This window comes from Meles meles, chromosome 11 (assembly GCF_922984935.1).
Source record: "Meles meles chromosome 11, mMelMel3.1 paternal haplotype, whole genome shotgun sequence".
Lineage (NCBI taxonomy): Eukaryota > Metazoa > Chordata > Mammalia > Carnivora > Mustelidae > Meles > Meles meles.
This window is the reverse complement of record NC_060076.1, coordinates 15,135,239-15,152,503: the sequence shown is the minus strand read 5'-3', so window position 1 is coordinate 15,152,503 and position 17,265 is coordinate 15,135,239. Positions and strand designations below refer to the sequence as shown.

The 17,265-nt window shown below is 46.0% G+C and overlaps 1 protein-coding gene across 2 annotated transcripts in view; it reads right to left on the bottom strand.

Moving 5' to 3' along the window:
- BRINP1 (BMP/retinoic acid inducible neural specific 1) overlaps positions 1 to 17,265 on the bottom strand; it is a 171,567-nt gene that overhangs the window by 65,778 nt on the left and 88,524 nt on the right. The window lies entirely within an intron of this gene.

Below are 17,265 nucleotides of genomic sequence, written 5' to 3'. Positions count from 1 at the left end.
ACTGCCGGGTACTAATCCAGTGTGAAAGAGAGTTTTATAACTTCATATCCTCACAAATTCCCAGACAGGAAAATCATTAAAGGTTCATGGGCAATGAGCAAGGAGCATACAAACCGAATACGAGTAGAAATTCGAAGGGAGGTGGTTCAGGCTGCTTTTGCTTTCATAATGACCTCTGTTCCTATCAATGATGAAGCTCCTCCTGGAGCAACCAGCGCTCTGGTCCGCCTGAATTACAAGCCCCAAGACCCTTGAGAAAAACAGACAAGCCAAGAGGATGGGAGGTCGGCCTAGATAAATGATGGGAACCAGAGTTTAATGAAAAGGTCTCCCTCTCCGGCCGCAAGATGGGAGAGACAAATGAAGGCAGGGGCAAGGAGCAAGGAGAAGCAGAACAGGGAGAAAGAGCAAGGAGAAGCAGAACAGGGAGAAGATCACCCCAGAATGTGCCCCTGTAATTCAGCGGTGGGGTCTGACCCCTGATGCAGAGGAACGTGGGTCTGAAAATACGCTTTCAGACTGGCACACTTCCAAGCCTCAGAACTTATCGTCTGTGCCTGCTTGTGGAATGTCTGTTCATAATTCTTAATACCGCTAAAATTCTAAATAAAGTCAGCTCGGTACCCTGCACATCGTCGGTTCTTATTAAGTCAATCTGCAGCCCTCCAAGATCCTCGCAGGCAGCGCCTAGAAAGTGCAAAGTCTGATGTCTACGGGAGCGGGGGTGGACACTTCCCAGGCCCGCGTCCTGAGGAAGCTCACAGTCCGGCAGGAAAGATAAGATGTTTCCAGTCTGTTGTCAGTCCAGGACTAGAGGACACAGAAGAGCCCAGACTTTTCAGGTCTCCAGGGAAAGCTTCAGAGAAGAGGTCATAGCTGAACTATGGATCTGAAGTCCACAGAGGCTTTAGATAGAAATGTGGAGAGCAGCTCTCCCCGTGGAAGAAAGGGCAGGAGCAGAGCAGGTGGGGGGGAAGGACCGTGAGATCCCGGAAGAGGCAAACAGGTTGCGGAGGGTGGGTGTTGGGGGGGGGAGAGGACAAGAGGGAGCAAGTGGGAAGAGGGAGGGGACTTTCGAGCAGGTTGAAGGCAGGGAGGGACCCAGCGACTTGCTTCTTTTTTTTTTTTTTTTTTTAAAGATTTTATTTATTTATTTGACAGATAGAGATCCCAAGTAGGGAGAGAGGCAGGCAGAGCGAGAGAGAGGAGGAAGCAGGCTCGATCCCAGGACCCTGGGATCATGACCTGAGCGAAAGGCAGAGGCTTTAACCCACTGAGCCACCCAGGCGCCTCCCAGCGACTTGCTTCTAATGGATGGAATGTGGAAGCGATGGAATGTACCCTCCAGGATTCTGTTACAAAAGATTTCGACTTCCGTTTTGGCTGTCCTCTGTGTGTGTGTGTGTGTATGTGTGTGTCTCTCTCTCTCTGCCATGGCGTGAGATGCTCTGTGGAGAGATCCACGTGGCCAGGAACCAAGAGAAGCCCCAGGCCTACATCTTCCAAAGAAACGGGATCCCAGAAGGCCCTGAGTCCTAACAGTAACCGCACGGTGAGCTGGAGGCAGACCCTTCCCAGCTGAGCTTCGAACCCATAACCACAGCCTGGAGAGAGCCACACCACCCAGGGAAGCCACACTCAGGCCCCCAGGCCGCAGAAACTGTGAGATAATAAATACTGTTATATTAAGCCACCAAGTTATGGAGGTAATCTGCTACTCAGAAAGAGATGACCTTAAAAAGCAACGAGGACCATCAGATATTTCTGAGGAAAAGAGTCTTTCCTTATCAGCTTATCCCCCCAATTTATAAAATTGCATATAAATGTAATTATGAAATTATATATGCATAGAAAATACTCATACTTCAGTGTACCAGACAAATATATATATATATATATATATATATATATATATATAAAATCACTTTGTTTTATAACTTACGACCTTGGATTACTATTTTTTTTTCCACGTGTCTATGACTACATTTTTCAAAACCAATGTGCATTTACACACAGAGAGGTTAAGTAATGTACCAAAAATCACACAGCTAGATAGTGGTTGAGCTGGGAGAAGAAAACTGGTATCTGGATTCTTGTATCAGTCTTTTAATATAGATACTGAGACATAAAATGTAAAAGCTATAGACCCAGGTACTACCAGTCCTGCCATCAAATTACAAGTTCAAGACTCAATTCTCTCCCTGCCCCGCTCTTCTCTCCTGACTTTCTCCCTCTCTCTTTTATTCCACAGCCTCTCCTGTGTTTCTGATGCTCACCAACTATCCAGCCAGGGCCTGCCATCCGGTTGCTTCCTTGAAGACATTAGGGAGGCAGCTGGTGCTGAGTCCCCAGCTCCTTCTGCACAGGACAGGTGAAAGGCCTAAGTGGGGGATGCATTGATGGGCTAAGCACACAGCAGGGGACTTGGGAAGAACTCAGAAGCTGTGTGTGTGTGTGTGTGTGTGTGTGTGTGTGTGTGTGAGAGAGAGAGAGAGAGAGAGAGAGAGAGATTAGGAAGCACTGACTCCTCCAGGCACCTGCCTTTTTCCAGCATCACAGGGCTCCTGATGCAAAGGAATTCTCTGACCTTTGAGGCAGAAAGTGCATGTTTAGGAAAGCTCTGAAATCATGCTGTGCTATTTGTAATGGTAATTTTAGTCAAAGAAAGAGTCCTGCCCCAACCTGCAAGAGGCACAGGGGTGGCAGTGGGGTTGGCAAAGAATTCTGCTGTACCAGTTCCATCTTGATGGGAGGGCAGGATTTGGCCAAAGAACAGGGAAGGGTGTTTCAAGAAGAATGAACTCCCATGCACAAAGGGAGGATGAGGCAGGTGGAGAGAGAGGGGTGTGCGTGCATGTGTGTGCATGTGTGAGGGAGATGTAAATGATAAGAGGTAAACGCAGACAGGTTGCCAGTGACCCCATGATGAAGGGCCTTGGGTGCTTAACCATGTTACTGGATTTCAATCTCTCAACTCTGTTCTGAGTGACCAACAATCCAGACTAAAAATGTGTGAAGAACAAATTTATGTGACTTCGTGGCCATCGTAGGGATGCTGGAGCAAAGACTGGAAGAGTTACAGGATTCTAAAATGTTATACTATTTACCAAATTTTGCTAAGTAAAAGGGCTTCCCAGCACTTAGACCTATTCAGAAGGAGATTTAACCAACAGTGGAGCTGAAACAGTGGAATTTTGTTTCCAAATCTGGGCACCTACTGTTTTCCCAGATCTGAGGATATAGCAGCAAAAAAAAAATTAGCTGATATCAAGGAGCTTAAACTTTGGTGAGAATGCATGGCTCATAAAGAACCAAATCACTAACAAGCTGGAGGGGAGAAGTTCTGTGAAGACAAATAAGGTGGAGGAAGGCAGTCAGGATGCCCAGGGGTGGGGTGAGGGTGTGGTTATAGAGACGGCCTTCTGGATATGATGACAGGAGAGATCTGAAAAAAATGAGGAAGAGAACAGGGGACCACTGGTGGAAGAGTGTCCGGGAAGAAGGAAGAGCAGGTGCAAAGGTCCTGAGGTAGGACTGTTTGCTAGGTTTGGGGAATATCAAGGAGGCAGTCCTAGGGGCGCCTGGGTGGCTCAGTGGGTTAAGCCACTGCCTTAGGCTCAGGTCATGATCCCAAGGTCCTGGGATCAAGCCCTGCATCAGGCTTTCTGCTCAGCAGGGAGCCTGCTTTCCCCTTTCTCTCTGCCTGCCTCTCTGTCTACTTGTGATCTCTGTCTGTCAAATAAATAAATAAAATCTTAAAAAAAAAAAAAGGAGGCAGTCCTAGATATGCACATAAGTAGAGGAGATGAGATAAAAGGAAGGGTGGGAAGAAAAAAACAACATTAAAATAGAGGATGGAGTGGGCACTGGTCTTGAAAGGCTATGTTGGGTTTGGTAAAGATGTCCTATTTTTAAATGCCAAGTAATGTATACAGTCAAAAGAAGGTTTTCAGCAATGACACAACCTATAGGTTCTAAAAGAGGAGCCAGAGAGTCTGTCACAGCTACTCAGCTGTGTCCTTGTGGTCTGAGCAGCCGTAAACAATACATAAACATGTGGGTATAGATGCGTTCCAATAAAACTTTATTTATAAAAGCAGGTAGCATGCCAGATTTGGTCCCTAGGGAATGTGGCCCCTGTTCTGAAAGCATCACTATGACTCCTTTGGTAGAAGTCATCAAATCCAACTCACTCAATTCATGGATGGGAAAACGAAATTTCAGAGACATCAAGTTATTTGCCCAAGCTCACAGAGCGAATGACCTAGAGCTGAAATTTGAGCCCAGGGCTCGTGACTCCAAGCACAGTGCCCTTTCGACTGCAATAAGCCACCTTCAAAAGAGAGGGAGAGAGAGAGAGAGGGTGGGGAGAAAGCCTTGCTTGTCATGTTGTCTAACTGCTCTGCTGGCCGAAGAACAATTTCATGTAAGTTCTCAGTGAATTGAGCACAACATTTAAAAAAAAAAGTCTTCTCTTTCCTTCTGAGCCCACAGAGTCGGTAAATTCCCCTTGGAGGAGAAGGCAGAACCACAATGGCACAGGATCCGTGGAATATGCTTATGCCCAATTAAGCATCTCAGCAGGGCAGGCAAACCAATTAGACTGAGATTAAAAAAGGACCCTGGATGGAAAGCATGGGGCGGCTGCAGCAAGGCCCGTCCCACTGGGGGAGCAGGAGGCGGGAGGGCGGGTCACGGCGCGGGCAGGGATGGATGAAGACTGAGGCCAACGGTACAGATTCCAGTGAGGCTGAAGACAAAACCATAAGGCCTAGGCTCTTTTCTCAGAAGGAAGCATTGCCTTTCTGGGACTCCTCCCTTGTCCTGCCCCCCTTACTAGCCCTGTGCTCCCCCCCCCCCCAACACACACACATACACACACACCACACTCAGATGCATACTGAGGACAAAAGGCTGTGGAGCAGGCAGGAGACTGCTCTGTGCCCTTGGGAAGGTATTTAGTCTCCTGGGAAATAAGCTGATTGTATTCGATGATCTTCAGCCCTGCATCTCTCAGCCTGGGCGCTGGAGGAGGAAATCTCGAATTAAAACCCGACTCTGCCACCAATTAGCTGTGAAATTGTGAACGATTTTGCTTACACTCTATAAAGCATAGATGTCATCCCGGGAATCACGTCTCCCATGGAGGGTAGGTTGAGCATCAGGGTAAATCCTGAAGCTCAGTACTTAGAAGGAAACCTCCATAAACTTAGTTATTGTCCATATTGTCACTGTTGTTCCGGTTCTGAGGGAGGCTCCAGTGGGAAGCTGGCCGACAGAGGCTGGATGGTGGGGTGGGAGAGGGAAGGAAACAATCATGCTTTTTTAAAAAAATTACCGGTAGGGAGAACGTCTGGGAGAGGCGAGATCTCATCCTCATGAACCCGTTAGAAGCAGTGAGTCTGAATGTAGGAAAGGCACCAGCAGTTTATAAGCTGCTGCAAGACAGGCAGGCAGTTTCCTTACACCAGCGGTGAAGACTGAAACCAGGCCATCTCACCCCATTGTACTGAGTCGTCAATGAATCCGTGATCAGAAAACTCTTCGTCAATCGCAGCAGGGTATGGACAGTTGTAAGCCACTGCTGGTGTTTTCCTATTATTGTTACTAGCAGAAGGCCATTCATAATGATGCTTCAACTGCATACAATTTTCCTTTTCTTTCCCCCCTTCTATAAAATGGGATCACAGTTTTCAGTTCTCGGGGGTGTGAGGAGAGCACAGTCTATGGTTATGTGTGAGTCTACTCTCCGACGTCCTCTGCGTAATCGAGGCTACTGAGGAACTCTGAAGGGACGGGTTGCTTTACTCTTTACAGAGTATGTTTGGCAGCTTGTGTTTTTTGTTTTTGTTTTTAAGCAGATTTCATCCCCAGCTTGAACTCAGGACCCTGAGATCAAGATCTGAGCTGAGATAAAGAGTTGGAAGCTTAGCTTCCAACTAAGCCACCCAGGCGCCCATTGTTTTTGTTTGTTTGTTTTTTGTTTGTTTTTGTTTTGTTTTGACTTGAATCTGATTTCACAACTGAAAAAGTTGGAGGAGTTAGCTTCATAGAGACTTCCATATAGACTTCACGTAGACTTCCAAATACAGAAAGATGGGAAAATAAAGGGAAGAAAATATTTTATTTACAAGTTTGGGTTAAAATTCACCCACAAACGTAAGTTTATAATGTCCTGAACACTTCATAGAGGTGGATTGCAAATGTCTCTTGAGCCTCCCTGCAGCCGGCGGAAAAAGGAAATCACAGCCAAAAGAGCCATAGAGTCAAGAAAATAGGGGCACCTGGGTGGCTCAGTGGGTTAAGCGCTGCCTTTGGCTCAGGTCGTGATCTCTGGGTCCTGGGATCGAGTCCCACATTGGACTCTCTGCTCAGCAGGGAGCCTGCTTCCCCCTCTCTCTCTGACTACTTGTGATCTCTCTCTGCCAAATAAATAAAGAAAATCTTAAAAAAAAAAAAAAGAAGATAACAGAGCAGTTGTGCAAAGTTGTGAAAGAAACACACATTTCCCAGAGACCACAATAAGACACAAACATCTCCCATGGTTTCTCATAAAGAGATGGATATAGTCAATGCTGGTTGGTGATACACCAGTGCTTGATACTATTAGCAATAATAAATGCCCAGGTAGCCAAGTGCATTTGCCAGAAACATCATTCAGAAAAGCAACTCAATGAGAGTCGGGTGTGTTACCATCCAAATATGTGGTTCTCTAGAGTTCTGACTTAACTCAGGGCTATATTTTTGAATATGCTTTAGCCCTGATAAATGTTTGTGGAGAGCATAACTGATCAGGGTGCTTATCCCGGGTGGCTAATCCCATTGATTGTATTTGGAAGTTGAATAAAAACAAGCCTCTGCGTGTCTGCATCGTGAAGGGTAGAGGGATTTGGGACCCCTGTGAGCAGCCAGTTGTCCCCAGAGATGAGCAAGGAGAGCTGCCAAGGAGGAGAGTGAGGAGAAGAAGTCACTGAACCAGAGAGAGAGAGAGAGAGAGAGAGAGAGAACAAGTACGAGCGCATTTCCCGCACCTGCCATTCCCAGTCTCTCCCCGCATGATCCCCAGCCACCTCACGGAAAGGTGAAACCAAGGGCGTATGTGAAATGGAAATGATGCATCATAACAACTAGGTGCTGGAGACAAATCCCCCATTGTCTCCATGCCCCAGGACAGAAGCGAGGAGAGCAGCCGAGGAATCGGGGCATCAAGTGGATCTCCATCAAGTGGGTCTCCGGGGCAATTTGGTGCCAGAGGGATGAGGAGAGGATGAGAAAGATAAAACTCCCCGAAAACATGATTGCGAACAGGTTCATTTTAATTATAAGACACTGACTTAACAGTGGAGGATAAAATAATCCTTGCTTACAATGTGTATATAAGACTTTCTGCTTTCCAAATGTGTTCACGTAAGTAATGGCATTTTAATTTTTATACCAACCCAGCAGCAGTTCTGAAGGCTTTCTGGGAATAAAGTTCAGAGAAACCAGGAGAAGCATCTTGGAATGGGGCTCCAGGCTTCTCAAGGAGTAGAAACTTGAGAAGACTAGAAACACACAAGCACATTGGAATGGCCCAAGTCTTATAGAAATGATATTTCCTAAAACGCAAGTGGGGTTCTTTGTGGAGCCCCATTACTAAGGGCGGGGGTGCAGTGAGGGTCATGGGAATCCACGGCAGGCGAAAGCAGCTTAGAATACACTTGCTTTATGGACTCCAAATGGCTCATCTATTTCCTGAGATGCCCTCGATCGCCTGAACCATCTCGTTGCCGAAACATCCAAAACACTAAAATGGAACAGCTTTGGGAGCATCAACCAAGAGTATTCTTGTCATTTCCTGAATGAGGCAGCTAAAGGACAGGAGAGAAAAGGATTTGGCAAAGCCACACATCACTGGTGGCAGGAAAGACTCGAATTTGGGTCTCTGATCTCAGATTCAGCCTCTTCTGTCCTGACCCACTGCCCCAGCCCATCACCTCCATCATGTGGGGTCTATAGGTGACTTGGTCCTTTACAAAGCTCTGTCATCATGCCCTTTATCCTTCCAACAACCTGGAGGAGGGGGAGTATTTCCATCACCATCACAAATGGGGGAAACTGAGGCCCAGGCCGGTGATGGCCCAGTGACCAACCCGTGCGAGGGCTGGGACAGAAATGCCAATGGCCTGATTCTCGGCCAGTGGACACAGGGTCCTCCTTGTTTCTTCCTGCTTCCCCCTCCTCTGCCCACTTGGGTGTCACCAAGCCAGTGGAGGACAGGTGCACATGCTTACTTCTAAGACACCTTGCTGATGCTCTGCAGAAGAATGGGAAAGAGGACCTCAGGGAAAAGCAAAGAGCTCATTCCACTGAGCACAGCAAAAGGGCCACAGAACAGGTCTGTTTTGAAGATGTGATGGCATCTGGAAGGAACACAGACTAGGGTCAGAAAGGCCCAGCTCTGAATGAGCATGGAGCCTTTCATCAGCTGAGCAGTTCTTTGCAAATTCCTCGGAGTCTCTGATCTTCTTTCAGTGCAGTAGGAATTCTAGTACTTACCTCGCAGCATTGCTGGAAGGATCAAGCATAATGAATGCAATTAATCTGGCGATAGTAGCTACTCAATAAATGTTAGCTATTTATCCTTTGGCAAGGCATTCTAAAAGGGGAGTTTGTCGCATAACACATAACTTTTAATGGATATTTTAAATGATCTTAATATGCTCGTGGGCTCCAGGGATTATGCAAACTGCATATAAATAAAATATTTAAAATTCTGTTTACTCAATTTGTCTCTCTGCTTATTTCCAAAGCATCTATTGTGAAAGCATGACTCATAACTAAATATAGATTAATAAAAGTTTGGAGCGGCAATTATTCTTCAATTATCATAAATCCCATTAAACATTGCAATTATATGAATTTTCTCTTTCAGTCCACAAAATTTGAGAGCTCCAAGGGACCACGGAGAACGTCTTCGTATATGGCCTTCAATCTTTAGATGGAAACACGGAGAGTCTGACGGGGGAGATAATTTTCCAGGGACACACAGCTGTCAGTGACAGAGCTGGGTTTTCAAATCCAGGTCTCGCACAGCCAGACCTCTGCCCATTTCCTTCTGCAGTGGTGCATATTTTTGGGAGAAAAAAAAAATGAACAACTTCCCCGGCAAGCAATACTGCATGTAATTGCCAATTGCTTCCTTGTTAAAATATTTTGGTATTAGCGAACCCGATGCCATCTCAGAGCCTTCCCCAAATCCCCATTCCCAGCGAGGTCCTTCTTTTGTTTCCCTACATAGAAAGCTTCCCTGTCCTTATTTTAAACTAGTTAAGAAAGAGCTTTTTCCTTAACTCATTCAACACACATTCACCCAGTTTCTGGTTCTATATCAAGAACTAGGGATCTGGGATGCCTGGGTGGGCGTCTGCCTTCAGCTTGGGTCGTAGTCCTGGGGTCCTAGGATTGAGTCCTGCGTTGGGCTCCCTGCTCAGTGGAAGCCTGCTTCTCCCTCTCCCTCTGCCTGCCGCTTTCCCTGCTTGCACTCTGTGTCTGTGAAATGAATGGATAAAATCTTAAAAAAAAAAAAAAAAAAGAATTGGAGGTCTAAAGCCTTCCTTGATTCAACTTAGATATACCAAAGTCCTCAAAAAAGATTTAACTCGGACTACAGTAAACTGTGACCCACAGATCAAATGTGTCACTGTGCCTGTTTTGTAAATAAAATTTTATTGGGACACAGTGATGTTCATTTGTTTGTGAATTGTCTGTGGCTGCTTTCAGACAATGCGACAGAGTTTAGTAGCTGCAACAGAGACCCCACAAAGTCTAAAATATTTGCTGTTTACTATCTGGCTTTTACAGAAAGCTTGCTGACCCTGAGCTAACCCATTGACTAGGCCAGTCACATAATGTATTTTAAGGAAATAATCAAGGAGGCCAGATCAAAGATTTATAGATTAAGCTACTCCAACAGATAGATCAGTAAATTGTGTGTGTGTGTGTGTGTGTGTGTGTACCCATGTGTGTATGTGTGTGTTTGACAACAAGATTCCCATACCCTAAAAATATTTTTAAACTCCTGGGCCAAAGCAAATTAGAAAACAAGGATATTTTCTCACACACCCTGCTTGGAGCACCTTTAAACCTAAACAACAAAGTCATTATTTAAATACAAATTAGATGGAACTGATTTAAAAAAAAATGACCAGATCACACCTGAGTTAAGAAAATAAACATGTTTCAAGTGGAATTTATGACTTGATGATTAAACAAGGTAATTGACTTGATATATGCAATGTTGGGAAAACAAAACAAAACAAAACACCCACACTATCTAGGAGGGTTGAAGGCATTCCCAGAGGTACCTGATTACAAGAAGAAACAGATCCCACCATTTTTCCTAGTTGTTGGAACCCGAGGATTTGTAATGCCTTGAAGGCATGGTTCCGAAGGCTCTAAGTTACCAACCGGGAAGAGGTGAGAGCACGATAAAGCCCCACTCGAGGAAGTAAGCTCTCTCTGACTGGTAGAACTAATCAGAATTAGTAGAACTAATCCCAGGTTGCCCTGAGAATTAAGGAGGCTCCTGTTGGTAGCGATCAAAGCAGAACCTGAATAACTGATTGACGGAGATGCTTACAGGAAGGATTCAGAACCTGCAACGTGGCTGAAAAAGTGTTGTTGCTGTATTTACCCGACCAGGTGACCCGAGTGCCCAGCTGAACTGGAAATGGTTCAATCTGGAATCAGAAATGTGAACCACTGACAGGTATGAGAGTCTCACATAAGCCCCGGGATGATGGGTGATAGATACAGAAGACATTACCTACTCAGTTGTGTTTGCTTTTGTCTGAGTTTTGAGTTAGTTGGATGAAACTTCAAAACACACGGACGGGTGCCAAACCCCTGGTCTATCTCACAGCTACTGCTACACTCTAATTTTATTTTATCCGTCCCTCTAAAGCACCTAAAATATGGTTCTTCTTCATCAAATGATACTTGGGTTCTTTTTTGGTGTCCCCACAAGCAACTAGCAAATGTTATTTTTCCTGGGGAGAAAGGCATTTCAGTGGCCACCTCATGAAAGCATAGTGACCACCCTTCCATAAGTTCATTTGGTACTTTCCAAAAGAGCCCCACCTTGTGTGAGGGTGCTTATCTACCTACATTGATAGACTCAGCCACGAGTAATACCTGTTTTCCAATCCTGGACATGCTGGATTCTTCTGATCCATATGCCTCAGCATAAATAATTTTGGCGACCTCATATGAGCCAGGTGTTTTGCATTAATAGAAACACCACCTGGGACGTATCTATGCCCATCCCTATTTTACAGATAAAGAACCCCAGGTTCAAAAACCTCCACCCGGTTTTAACATTGTATGCACACCAGATTCGGTTTACACTTTTCAACTCAAAATTCTGTCTACCAAGCTAACTACCCACTGTGAACCTCCCGTCTGTGAATTTATATAAACTGTTCCTAAACCACCTTGCATTTCTTACCTCCCTCCTGCATTTTCAGCAAGCTGCTGCCAATATTTTGGCTTCCTTCAAGGCTGACTGTGGGTCTATAGGAACAGGCACCGGGTATCGAGCAAAGGTGTTGTTAACTCTACTCTCTACCACAGTAAGTCAGATCAGCATAGACAATAATGAATTCTCTTTGGATTTCACTTTCCTCACCTGTAAAATGGACAGCTGGACTGGATTTGTGGCCTCCAAATTTTCATTTACGTGAAACGCTTGCTTCGTTAACTCAGACTTTCAAATAAGTCTTTGTCGCTTTGTTTGCTGGGGAACAGCTACCAAGATTCAGTCTTTATTTTAGGGGCTGGGGCTAGAGCAGTGAACAATACAGACCAAGATCTTGCATTTTTCTGGGGAAAACACAGATGACAATATTCCAATAAATCTTTTGCCCAGCAGAACTTCCCCTGGATGCTTTGTGAAGGGAGGTCCAAATGGACAAATAGAACTGAGTCTCTCAGTTCTCAAAATGGGCTCCCTGGTCTAGAAGCGTAGGGTAGTGAGGGGTGAGACAGGGTTCTGCCCACCTCATCCCCAGAGAATTTCTGTTGGGGTGCATCAGAATTTGGTGGGAATGCATGTTAAGAAACAAGGAGCGCCTGGGTGGCTCAGTCCGTTAAGCATCCGACTCTTGGTTTCGGCTCAGATCATGGTCTTAGGGCCCTGAGATCCAGCCCCAGGTCAGGCTCCACACTCTGTGGGGCGTCTGCTTGACATTCTTTCCCTCTCCTTCTCGCTCCTCCTCTGTTCCTCTCCCTCTGCTCCTCCCTCCACCCATGTAGGCTTTCTCGTTCTCAAATAAATAAATAAATAAAATCTTTTAAAAAATATGGAAGCAGGAGCTCACTTAAACTTAGCAAATCAGAGTCTCTGTCTTTGCCTTTTTAACAGACTCCCGGATGAACCTTCTAGAGTAAAACAGAGAACCCCTGGACTGAAGGGCCCTTTGAGGTCTCCTCTATCTTGGACTACTTTCTCTTCCCTCCCTTCTAGTACATGGTTTTTCAGTCTACTGGGCCTCAGCCAGAAGGTCTAGAGGAAACTCTCTGACTGCCCCAGCCAGCTCTGGGCCCCCCAGCCAGTGAACACGGTGAGCACAGATGTACTTGTGTGATGATTTTACTGTCACCCCTCCACTAGACAGTGCTGAGACGGTTCCTATTTTGTTCAGCTCTAGGACTTCCCTAAAACTAATAAAATGCCCAATACATAATTCTTAAATAAATCAAGGCAGTATGAATGAATGTGTGGACGAACGGCTCTCTCCTTTCCAGCCCCGAGAAGCTCATGTTTTTTAGGCACTCTCTGCGATCAGACGGTTTCGCTGCCAACACTCCCCCTCCCACCCCCGGAGCCTGGCAAGTTACCTTAGGCCCTTTTTCCAAACTGTCCAAGCCTTAGTGACTTCCTGTTTCCATTTATTACTGTACCCTGTCCTAGGTGTAGGCAGAGATGGCAATTAAAGCCTCAGAAAGGGGGAATTTTGGAATTAATCCTTAACACCCTTGTGCTTTCCTGTTTCCATTGTCCCATCAGGAGCACGGCTAATAAGTCCAGAGAAAGAACCCTCGAGATGGAATGAAATAAGATTCTTAGCCAAGACACACAGAGGTGAAAATACCACCCACCTTGTGCCCCGGCCTCTGGAATTCCTCCACACACCGCAGCCAGAATTATCTTCCAGAACGGTGGGTTTGGCTCATGCCACCTTCTTCACCTTGTTGGGGAGCCGGCAATGAGTCCCCACTGTCTACAAAATACGCAGGAAACGCTATGGATTCCTTTTTTTTTTTTTTAAATATTTTATTTATTCGACAGAGAGAAATCCAACTAGGCAGAGAGGCAGGCAGAGAGAGAGGAGGAAGCAGGCTCCCTGCGGAGCAGAGAGCCCGATGTGGGGCTCGATCCCAGGACCCTGGGATCATGACCTGAGCCGAAGGCAGAGGCTTTAACCCACTGAGCCACCCAGGCGCCCCGAGGAAACGCTATGGATTCCTATTCAAGACGCTTCATGACGCCTTAAACTTCAGACGCCCGGCTCCTTCCTTGGCCACTCTGTCCTTGCTCTACTCAAATGTAACCACTCAGTGGACCCATCCATAATTACTATCGCCCACCTTCACCTTTCCCTTTCATTTTTATGAACACTCAGAGACTAATCACTACCTAAAATGCAGCCGAGACTTCTTAATTCTGAGCAGAATGCCTTTCACGGCCTCTCCCGCCTACTTGCTTCTTCTTGACTCCTAATCTCCCCACAGCCCGGCGAGTAGACAGACTTCTTTCTTTCTTCCTTTTTTTTTTTTAAGGTTTATTCTTTAAGAGTTCCAGCAAATATACAAACCCACTCTGACCTCCAGGCATTCTCACTCATCAATAGCACTTTGCCCTTCTCCAATCAAAACACGGATTACCTTGTACTGAAATTGCCCATTTACTTCTTTCTGTCTCTGTTACAGGAATTCATTCTGTTTGAGAATGAAGGGAAGAAAGGATGCTTGTTCTGGATACTCTTAGCACCTAGCTCCAGGCCTGGTACATAGTAGGTCCTGAAATTTTTGGAACGAGAATGACTGTGTCTCTCTCGTCACCATCAGCTGACTCCCAGACTTCCCATCTATTCATTTCTTCAGCCAATATTGTATTACAAGTCCTACTATGTTCATGGCAGGCTTCTAAATGCAGAACACAGCAGTGAAAAGGACAGGCAAAATATTGCTCTTGTCAAGCTCCCGTTCTCATAGGAAAACTAGTCAGTTAAGAAACTGATGTTTATGCAACGAAATGCCAGAAAGCGGTGAGTCTCATGGAAAAATAAAATAAGGTAAAGGGACGGAAAGTGACAGGGGTGGAGAGGACCTATTTTTATAGGGAGGCAGTGGAAGGTTTCGTAATGAAACGAAACCCAGAGATGTAGGGAAGGTAAAGGAGGCTGAGACCTGTCCCAGGAAAGGGGAAAGCCACTACAAAATGCCCGATGCTGTAAGAACGGAGAGTGTTTGACTAATGACAGAAAGACAGGGTGGAGAGGGCCGCAGGGAGAGGCAGGAGAGACCACAGGAAGGAGGTCGTGGTGGGCCATCATGGGACTCCGGATTTCATATTAAATGCAATGAAAAGCCACTGGAGGGATCTGAGAAACAAGACAGAAGAGGAGTCAGGTTTCAGAACATCAGTCCGCTGCTTTGTGAACAAGAGTGGAAGGTGGGGCGTGACACGGTCTGAAGCAGGGATGGCACTAGGTGGCCACCGCGGCAGTGGGGATGAATGCTCACGGTGGCCTGGAGGAGGCTCGTGCTGGTCAGGCGGGCAAGAATAGCGGAGACGCGTGTCGTCCGTGAAATTTAGAGCATCTGTGGGTGGAGGGTGTGAAAGGAAGATGAGAATCCTGGAGGCTTTTTGGCTTGGGGTACAAATAAGTGGGTCAGATGAAAATGGGACTGTTGGTGGAGGAACACGTTTGAAAGGAGAAACCAAGAATTCAGACTTTGATACGACACATTAAAGAAGGTGATTAAACAGCCAGGTATAGACATCTGGAGCCCAGGGGAGGGGTCCGGGCTGGGGATATAAAAGCAAATCATCAGGATAGATTCTGTAAAGCCACCAGAGAAAAGAAGAACAGAAGAATTCATCGAAATGTGGGTATGGATACAGAAGAAGCACAAGGACTGAGACCCCTGAGAGGAGAAGGATCCAGCAAAGGCACTGAGAAGGTGAGCCAAGTGAACAAAGAGTGGGAACAAAGAAAGTGTTTTCATTAACGCAAAATCAAAATTCCCGAACAGAGCTTCTATGAACTGACTGCTTATCTGTCTACCCTTCTTCTCCCATTGACTGGGAAGCATTCCCATTGATTTCTCCCATTAACTGCACCCCACGCAGTGTCCTTGTTCTGTCCTCCCACAGACCCAGATGCCTTGACTGTCCATGCCTCTCTGGCCTGCAGGGGGCGCCCTTCCCTCGAATCTCTGCTGTGCTGCCCCCTCATCGTCCAAAGCTCAGGCACCAACCAATCTCTGGCCACCAAGCTAAACTAGCCCCCATTCCATTGCCTGATTTTCATTTACTTACGGCAACAGTGTCACTGTCTGCAAGTATCTCGTCCATTTGTTCACATTCGATTATCTTCCTCCCCATAGTACTCTTCCCGGCCCCAGCCCATTTCCCCGCCACCGCATTAACTCCAGAACAAGGACACCACTGTGTTCATTGGATGGCTCCCTGAAGGAGCCTATGACCTGTGCCCAACACTTAGCAGGGGCTCCATAAATATTTGTTGAAGACATGAAGGAATTAACCTGTCCAAATCCCATCCATCAAGACCCAAATAAAGTCCAATTTAATTTATGGAGTCATCCCTTACTCCTCCATCTTAAAGCAAAATATGCGCATTACAAAAATTTAGGAGAAAGAGGATCAGCCTGGAAATCAAGTCAGGGTGGGTTCAAATACTGACTCTGCTTCTAATCAGCCATGTGACTTTGCACCAGTCACAAAACGTCTCTGGGCCTCTTTCCTACACAGAAAAGGTCCCTCCTCCATGAGTTATCTTTTAGAGAAAATGTATGTAAAGGGCCGGCCATATAGACCCGGCCACAAGGGTTATTATCTTATCGTCACTATCCTTTCCTCCTCGGCCTTCTCAAAGTAGGCACCTGCCCCTCTCATGACTCTGGATGACAATTTCTTTTCCGGGTGGGCTTTGTCCCCATCAAACACAACAGTGGCTCAACACTGGATGTAATAACTTGCAATCTCTAGATTCCTTGTAAACGCTCCTGGGATGATTCACCCTCCCCTTCCTCGAGGGCATGAAGCATTTTTTAGCCTGAGTGTCTTCCACTTCATTTTTACCGGTGTCTTATCCCCTCCAGTGCTTGCACTGGGATCTCGGGAGTTTGCTCATGCCATTCCCCGCTGGTCACTCTTACTTTGTGATTTCTATTCTTTTTTTTTTTTTTCCTTTTTTCCTACCTCCTCCTTTTAAACTAATATTTATACAGTGCCTTCCAGTTTGCAAATCACATTTCAAATACCTGAGTTTAATCCTCAAAGCTGCCCTATGTGTAGAGAAGTTTTATTTACTCCATTTTTTTTTAAATGTAGAAATAAGGCTCCATGGGTGACAGGACTTGTACGAGGCCGCAGAGGCTACAGGAGCCAGGCCAGGAGAGCCAGGAGAGCCAGGAGACTCCGGGTACATGTGAACTTGAACTCTGCTCTCTCCATTTGGTTCCACCATTCATTCCTTCATGCATGCATTCATTCAACGTGTTATTAATCCATTCATGCATACAGCAGCAAAGCTTTAGTAAGCATCAGACACAAGTCTAAGTGCTTGAGATAGATCTGTGCATGAATCATCCATAGATCCTTCCTTCCCTTATGAAACTTCTTTTCTAGCAGGAGACCCGGAAAAAAAATGTTTAAGCGGCAAAAATAAGAAGTGATAAATACCAAGGAAACAAGGAGAAAGTGGGACAGGTTAAGGGGGAATGGAAGGCTGGGAGAAGGGGGTCCAATCTCAAACAGGACAATCAACATAGGTTTCACTGAGAAAAAGACCAGAAGCAGATGGAGGGCGAGCTCTTGTGTGTCGATACCAGGCAGAAGACCTTTCCAAGCAGTGGGGACCCTGGAAGAGCTGGTGACAACAGAGCCATGAGGGACAGGCAGGGAGTAGAAGGAGGTAGTGTCAGAGAGAAAACAGGATTTTGACTACACAAGACTTTCCTGACCCCTGGGATGAT